Genomic DNA, 9,458 nt, shown 5'->3' with positions numbered 1-9,458 from the left:
CAATGTAGTCATTTAAGAGTTTTGGTTAGGAAAAGATTTTTGCTCTCATTAGTTTTTTTAAATATTAGGTTTTATAATATGTAGGCCAATTGGCCAAAACATATAATATTTTTTTATCTTTTAGTATTGTTTTCTTTGTCGTCTGATTTATCGTCTCATAGTTTGCAACTAATAGCTTTCGCATGACGCTCTCTCGATTTTGAACCCAACAAGTGGTATCAGAGCCTATGGTTCAAAGATTCTATGTTTCTGATTAAGGACATGTTGAGATCAAAGTTGCAACCAATTTGATGATAATGAAGATATATGTCCAAAAGCTATATGTGGAGACGATTGTCAACCATATTTCAATAATCTTGTTATCACATATTTAAAAATAAAACTCACTTTTAACTCTAGAAAAGGGCTCCAATATTTTTAACCCGAAAAGGGCTGATAAATTTTAACCCAAAGAGGCTCAATTTTTAAAGTATGCCAAACAGCAGTGATATATGAAAAATATGTGAAGAATGGAGATTATGCACAAAAAGAGGGAGGATCAAGAATATTTTGCAGAAAATCAAGCCAAAAGGGGAGATTTGTTAGGGTTTTTGCCCTGATTTTCTTACCAAAATTAAGTTATGTTTTTCTTGAAAGGAAAATAAAAGTTACCATAATTATTTTTACTTTTTATTAAATGAAAATATAAAACTTTTCCATATTTGGCTAACCTCTTTCTTAGAGAAAAGGTTTTGGACCTCTATAAATAGAAGACCCCTCTTCTCATACCAATAACATAATAGTATCCACATTATAGTCATTTAAGAGTTTTGGTTAGGGAGAGATTTTCGCTTTCATTAGTTTTTTTAAATATTAGGTTTTATAATATGTAGGCTGATTGGCCAAAATATATAATAATTTTATATCTTTTAGTATTATTTTCTTTGTCGTCTGATTTATCATCTCATAGTTTACAACTAATAGCTTCCGCATGACTCCCTCTCGATTTCGAACCCAACAACTTGAAGCATTTAGTAGCTTCCAACAATAAGGATTTAGTTTTTTTTTCAAACTAACATTCAGTTCAATTTTGAAGATTCTTGTAAACTAAAATGCATTGCGTAGGATTTTCACGGTAACCAAGATTTTATTTTTTTATGTTAGTTGTTACTATTTCTATTTTATAAGTATTTTCTTATTGATTAAACCAAAAACCGAACTGTTAAGGACCAAAACCGATAAACCGAAAATCAATAAGAAAATATCTTATTGATTGATTATTGGTTTTACATATTTAAAAATTGAAAACCGATAAATCGAGCCAATAATACATAAAATCGAACCGAACCGACTGATGCACACCCCTAATTGTTTTGACATATAAACTCTTGAATATGTTGTTGGTTGCTTGTTGAAAATGGTCACACCACTATTTGATGCAATAACAATTTAATTGAAAGAAATCACATAGAAGTATCACATATCTACTTATTTTTTAAACTATCCATCAAAGGCAACCTTCTCAATTTGTTCTGTAGCTTCTATTGGCCAACTTACCTACTCTAATAAGTAGTCACGGTACCTTGATAGTTCATATTTTGATGAATGTTTGAAATTTAATAATAGTCGCAGTTTATGTGCTTTTCCGTAGTCTCATTTTATTCAGTGACTATTGTGAATTTTTGTGATTTACTTATTGTCAGATCAAATTTTTTTTAAAGTGAAAAGCTAGACAATCTGTTAATGTACCCCCAATTATTGCCCACTTAAGTTCATTCAATTTATATTATTTTGTCATTTGCTCAGATCAAATTAAAGGTTGTGACTTCGCTTTGTCAGTTTACTTTCGTGATTGCTCTTGCGAGTTCTAGTTATCCAGTTCGCTTGGTATGATAATTAGATTAATCTAAGCCTTTGATTTTGACACTGTGATTACAAATATCATTGAGAGCATTGTTTTATGTATCATTTTATGTTTGAAAAACATGGTACAGTGGCATTAGAGTTTTTACCATTGTGTTCTTCATCAAGTTCATGTGAATAATATATGTTTTAGTACGCGTAGAAAAAAAATTTGCTTCTTGTATTGAGGAAGTTGTGTACTTACTTTTATGATTCACTTTTGGTTCTAGCTAGTATGTTTTCAGAAAAGCTCTTCAAAAAAGATAGAAAGACAACATGATCCTGTTCAATAAGATATATAGACAACATGATCCTGTTTATTAAGATACATCTTTTGTGGTGACTACAAGTTGTTATCTCCTAATTTCTGAACAACTACAATTATATACTAATCTTGTTTTTTTGAATTATAATGTTATTACAGAGTTATAAATGCAAGATCCATGTATGGTCTAGAGAAAACATATATTTTCTTCTTTTCACTTTTAGAATGAGAGGGATACACCTCTTTTTGTTTTGTTTGCTTTTTTCCCATTATGGGATGGAATTGCAGTGGTGAAATACTAAAGTGACGGAGTTTATCATGTAACAACTTGTGGAATTTGAGAAACTTCAAGTTATTCTCCCTTCTCAATTAATTTCATTTAGTCCAAGAGATTAATATATTTCACTTGATACTACTGGTCAATCAATCTGGTTATCTAAACAAGTTGGTCAGTTTACAATTAAATTTTCTTTGTTTCGATCATCAAATTGTGCAACTACTAATGCTTGTACGATAGCTATTAAGTTTGGTTTTTGAGGAATAAAAATTGCAGTTGTTGCCATCTCTACATCTAAGTTTTTATAGCATTGCATGAAGTTCATCAATTATTTTGATTGTTGATTCCATTTTGTCAGGAATCTCATCATATGTAACCTCTTACTCTTTTTTTCTTCCTTGACACACGACCACTAACAATTGATACTTGCAATTGTGCATGTACTTTTTTGTCCAATCCTGCAAAACAAAACTTCAAAAGAGAGAATAGCGCGAAACAAAATTCCTACCAACATTTTGAACATTTAAATAGTATAGCTTGTAGATATGTGATGTAAATAATACAGCCCTAGATGTAAACAATATCACTTATCTATAATATAATATCTGTGTAAATGATCTGTCGTTTAGCTGACAAAAATGTTTCAATGTTGGGCCCGTGTTAGCATGGGCCACCGCCATCTAGTTGTGGAAACAAGCCGCCGTGCTCATCGTCATTCAAGGGGTATGCGTGAGTCGGAGATATTGATTTTCTTAGTTGAATTGGAACTCTATACCTGTGTATAATACAGTGTTGATGTGTAATTTTTTATTTTAAATTTGGTGGTTGATATTGCTTTTAAATTTAGTCAAGCAAGAGTTTAAATATGCACGCATAATTATTTTTATTTTGTTATTTTTTCTAACAACCCAAAATTTTACTCTATATAATAAGAGCGAATAGAGGATCTTAGGGTCGTTTTTCAAAAATGACAACTAAGTTCCTTAAAGTTTCATTTATTATTACTTAAGGAGTTTTTAAAATGATAATTAAGCTCCTCAAAATTTCAAATATTATTATTAAGAAATTTAAAAAGTACCAACAAAGCTTCTCAAAATCCTACTTATAGTTATTTGAGGACTTTTCTAGAATTACTTATATCTATTAAAAATTTAAGTAAAAAAATTTACTTTACAATAATCAATTTAAAAATATTTAAAAGAAATGATTAAAAAAATCGACTGCTTCTCAAAATTCTTGCGGTGTTGCATAAATTGAGATAATTATTTGAAAATAATATAAAAAGTACTATAAATAATAATACTTAACAACTTAAAATATTTTAAAGATATATAAAGAATGAGAATGAGAGGAACTTAGGCTCAAATTTTAAAAATTATAACTAAGCTCCTTGAAGTCCCACTCATTTCTATTTGGGAAGCTTAGGCCAGTTTGCGAAATGACTATTTCTCTCTTTTACTTCTCCAAAATTACTTATGTTTATTTGAGATTTATGTAAAAAAAATATTATAAATCACAATAATCAGTTCTAAGTTATTTACAAAACATAATTAAAAATATCGACTAATTCTCGAATTTTAGTCAGTGTCGCATAAATTAGGACAATTTTTATTTGAAAGTGATATAAAAAGTGCTACAAATTTTATATTTACTCTATAATAGAAGAGTGAATAAAGAAGATTTTAGGGTCGACATGTATGTTTGTGTTGCCTGCTTCAACTACTTCGATTGCGATTTTACTATATCATCCCTAATTAATTATTATAACTAATTTACGTATTAGAAAATTAATAATACTTAATAAAAGAAGTAAAATAGACATTTATGATATGTCTCCTTCAGCTGCTTCAACCGTAATTTTACTATATCACTCTAATTAATTGCTATAGGTACTAAAAAATTAATAATATTTCATAGAAAAGGGATAAAATAGACATAAAATGATAAATGAACTCTTGGTGTTCTAAATTAACTTGACATCTTATGTGAGACTCACTTAAAAAAAAAAAATTCACAAGTATTTTTTTATAGTAATTTTGCGATATCACTTCTAATTAGTTACTATAAGTCATTAAGACATATCTGCTTCGCTGCTTCAATCGTAATTTTACTCTATCACCCCTAATTAAATATTGTGGCAATCTCAGCACTGTGCCATTTAAATTGAAATAGAAGGAAGAGTATTATAAATCACATTAATTAAAAATTTAAATTATTTTAAAAATATAATTGACTATGAATGCCACAAAAGTTTGAACAAGAAGAGTAACATATATTATTCGAAAAGTACATAAAAAGAATTATAAATTACAATATTTAAAAGTTTAAAATATCTTAAAAAAATTAATTTGTTATATATGCCAAAAAATACTATAAATTACAATAATTAACAACTTAAAATATTTAAAAGATCTAAAATATTTGGTTGACCCTCAAAATTATATCATTGCCACTTAAATTGAAATAGTTAAAAATATAATTGACTATCAATACCACAAAAGTTTGGAAAGAGTAACATGTAGTATTTGAAAATAAAAAAAAAATTATAAATTACAATAGTTAACAGTTTAAAATATCTAAAAAGAAAATTAATTTGTTCTATATTTTAAAAAAAATTATAAATCACTATAATTAACAACTTAAAGATTTTAAAGATATAAAATATATGATTGACTCTTAAATTATGTCAGTGCCACTTAAATTAGAATAGAAAAAATGTATTATAAATCTCAATAATTAAAAACTTAAATTATTTTTTAAAATATAATTGATTATCAATGCCACAAAAGTTTGAACATAGAGAGTAACATGTATTATTTGAAAAATCACATAAAAAGAATTATAATAACAACTTAAAATATCTAGAACATATTATAAATAAGATTGATTATCTAAATTCTATTTATGTCACACATATTAGGACAAAAAGACAACATACAAGCACGGGCCTTCGGCATCTAGTTTATATAGAAAGATGAGTAGGGGGACAACCAAGGGCATTATAGTCATTTCACAATAAAAGCTCATCGTTCAAAATTCATCTTTTTTTGTGTGCTCCATTTTTCAATCTTTTCGCTATTCTTTAAAATGTACTACTTCTCACTTTTCACCTTAGCTATATAACCCAAAAGAAAATTATCAAAATAATCTACAATTTAATATTTGTTATACTATTTCAAATTAATATGATTTTAACAAATTTAAATTTTAATTTTTGTATTTACTTGACAATTATTCAGTCAAAAAGATTATAGAATTTTGTTCCAAATTTTTTTTGGTAATAAAATATTGAAATACTCTTAAATTGTATATGAAAAAACCCTCCTCTTTAACACACTACTTGAGTTTGAGGACGACCAAAGGCAATATAGTCATTTCACACTAATACTCAACACAATTCTAGAAGCATCATCTCTTTGCTCTCTTTCACCATTTCTAGGTATTTATAGATTTTTATTAAGTTTATTAACATTACAAGTAGAATAATTTTTATGAACTTATTACAAAATCTAATGTTATATTTTATGACATTATTTAAATATTACATGCATTAAGTATATATGTTTATTTAAGTTTTTACTTATCTCTAATTCTTAATTGTCTGTATAGATAAATGAATTTTCTCATTAATTATTATTTTTAAATTATAATTTAATTACAATATAGATGGATGATCTTTTAGGAATTTATTATAAAATATACCTCTATTTTTGCTTATATTAAAATATATCTGTAAAACTATCACTCTATATGATTTTTACTTTTATAATAGATATTAAAGTTTTATTATTAATAATAAAATCTTTTTTTTTTAAATGTTCATTCATTTCATTATTAAACGTCAATATTGTATGCACTTAAGTTACTATTTGTCACTTTTCTTTTTTATCTAACCATTAGTGTTTTTTTTTTCTACAGAGATTTGTTATCTAAATGTTTTAAAAAAATTATGATTTGAAGAAGTAAAAAAGAAAAAAATTGGCAATGTAAGGGTAAATAGACATTTTAAAAGTTAGGATAAAAAGAGAGAAAGTGTCTACTGTTCAAATTGAGAAAATCTTAATTTTTAAAGTAAATTTGAGGATGTAAATAATTTTTGAGCAACTTGCACAAATTTCATAACTGAGAAGCTAATTGCTTTCTATCTCACAACTTAATAATATTACATAAAATTTCATAAAAAGATACGTGGATACATTATAGAGAGTCGGATATATTGTGATTTCTGATCCATTACCCGCTAATTTTGAAAATCTAAATTAATCAAATTCTTTAATATAAGGCAAAAATCAAGCGATGTGTTCGTGTTTGATTAATTTCATTTTATTAATCTTTTGAATAATAAATTCATTAATTTCATTAATATAAGATAGAAACATATATATCTTGGTTATGTAATTTGATTAATTTAATTTTATTATTATTATTATTTAAATATCAAATTCATTAATTTGATGTATCTATTATCAATTTGATGTATCAAACAAAGTAAACACTTAGATACATGTGTATACAACTATGCATATATACATTTGCATTTATCCTGAACACGTTCTAACCTCTTAGATACATAAAAAGGTGATGGACCTTAAAGTGGATGGACACAAATACATTCATACGTATTGTGAACACATACTAACCTATTTTTATTATATTTTATATAATTATATAGAAAGATGAGTTGATCGTCGATCAAAGGTAAAAATGTCATTTCAGTAATTTCGTAATTTAATAACATAATTCAACTTCAAGCAGTTGTACAAGAAATACAAATTATATTAAATTTCAAAAAAGTCATTCAAGTTGTACTAAATTCTAATGGACACGCGAAAACAACACATTGAAACAACAAAAATATCTCGTGTATGTGTAAAAATATGCACTAAATTTTTATCTTCAAATGGTCTTTAATTATCACCCTTATCAGAATTTTTTTTCAAAAGGTAATATTCAATACCACACACTTTTTTTCTTCTTTTAAATTAATCTGAGATTTAATCTAACTACTTTTTGCAGTTGCTTCACTTTAATTCATAACATAACTAATGTGAGTGTAAACTATTTATTATTTTAGAAATTCAATAAATTAATTATTTTTAAATTTTATTTTTCCTTTACTATAATAAAATTGAATGAAATTAGTGTGATAAAATAAGTAGTATATGTTAAATTGAAATAAAAATAATAAATAAAAATGATTTATTGAATTATTCTTTTTAACATGTAATAGAGCATAAAATATCAACACAAATACATGAATCAGATGGAATGCTTGAAATTTAAAGTAAACTAAGTAGGCGTTTCACCATAAATATTATTCACGATATTTTAAAATATATTTTCACTTTATTTTGAAATATTTTTTGGGTCATAAATATTTTAAAACACTTTTCATCATTTTTGGATTGTTTGTAAAATACCTCAAGATGTTCCACTATTTTAGAATTCACTTATTGTACTTTTTGATTTATTATTTTTTTTCAAAAAACTTATTTTCATAAAATAAATCAATTTTCATAAAACTCTAAGAAAAATAAATTTATTTTCAGTTTTTATATTCTTTAACTTTAAAAATACTCATTCCAAAATACTATGATCAAACGGATCTTAAGTGTATTTCCTAAATTTAAAAATCGTAAATCTTCATCTAAATAGAGAATCAAATTTGCATTTCATTTTATTTTATTTAAATAGTAGAAAATAATTTAAATAGTTGAATTAATGCAAGTTTGATTTAATTTTGAGTTGCCGAATCAAATTTGATAAAAAGAATAAAGTATACTTGAGTCCAATTAATGCATATTGATAATATAATATCTTTAGATTGTCAACATGGATAGTGACGAAGTGTTGGGATTGCTCCACCCTCAATTAGAGGTCTCAGATTTGAGTCTTGAGAATAAAAAAAATTGTGTTGGGAGCGCCACCCCCTGTAGTGCGCAATCCGAATAAGTCGGAATTTTAATGCGAGTATCAGACACTGAGCGTAAAACTAAGAAAACGATATCTTTATATTTTTAAATGGATTAAATCAACATATAACTAGTAAATTATTTTTCTTATTTTCTTTGTTTTCTCATTTTAAGATAACAATTAATACTTAATATTTTGTCAGAAATAATCTTTATATCTCTGAGAGTGGAGGTAATATTTATGTACATTCTACCATTCTCAAAATTATTTTGTAAAAGTAATAATTTATGTACAAGGAATAATAAAGAAAAAAGTACAAGAACCATGTTCTTAATAGATCTTCCATAGAAAATAAAGGAGTTAGGAACACTGTAGAAAATTCATTAAATATATGATGTGATTTTTGACTTCGTTGAATTAAGTATATTTTATGTATAATTCAATTCAATCTAACAAATAAAATTATATTTTAAATCGCAATAAATTTATGTCATTATGCGATATTAAAAAAAAATTAAATTTTAAATTCTTAGTGCTTTAGAACAGTAAGAAATTAATGTTTTCATAATAGATACCAATAATATTTAAAAAAATAAGTGAGTTAGAAAACTTTACGTACAATATTTTATTTATGCTAAAATTTTAGTTGGTACTAATAGAATACTGATCACAATGCAATATCATATTTTTGTATTAATTTTTTTTGGTATATACAAAATAAATCTAAAATTTATAATAAGTTACATGGGCCCATTTACAGGCCTTAAAATTATCTACTTTATATACAAATTCAAACGAATTTGTTGAGCTAACATTCTACGCTCGTCTTTGCTTGGATAAATGCGTCATCAAAATTTATATTTTGCACTTGTGAATTTTTATCACAGTTTATTTAATTTATTAAGTCCCAACTCCTAGCTCCTAACTGCTAACTCCCTAACTCCTAACTCTGCTAACTCCCTAACTCCTAACTAAATCAATTATTTATTCTTATTCTTTTAACAGGTATAAATAGTTTAAGCTAAATTATTCAATTCAAATAAATTTATAACTAATACTCTACATCCGTCCCTCATCGCAAAAGTTTTGAGAAAGGACAATTTGATTAGTTTTTGGTGTTGT

This window comes from Capsicum annuum, chromosome 5 (assembly GCF_002878395.1).
Source record: "Capsicum annuum cultivar UCD-10X-F1 chromosome 5, UCD10Xv1.1, whole genome shotgun sequence".
NCBI classification, from domain to species: domain Eukaryota; kingdom Viridiplantae; phylum Streptophyta; class Magnoliopsida; order Solanales; family Solanaceae; genus Capsicum; species Capsicum annuum.
This window is presented reverse-complemented; position numbering follows the sequence as displayed.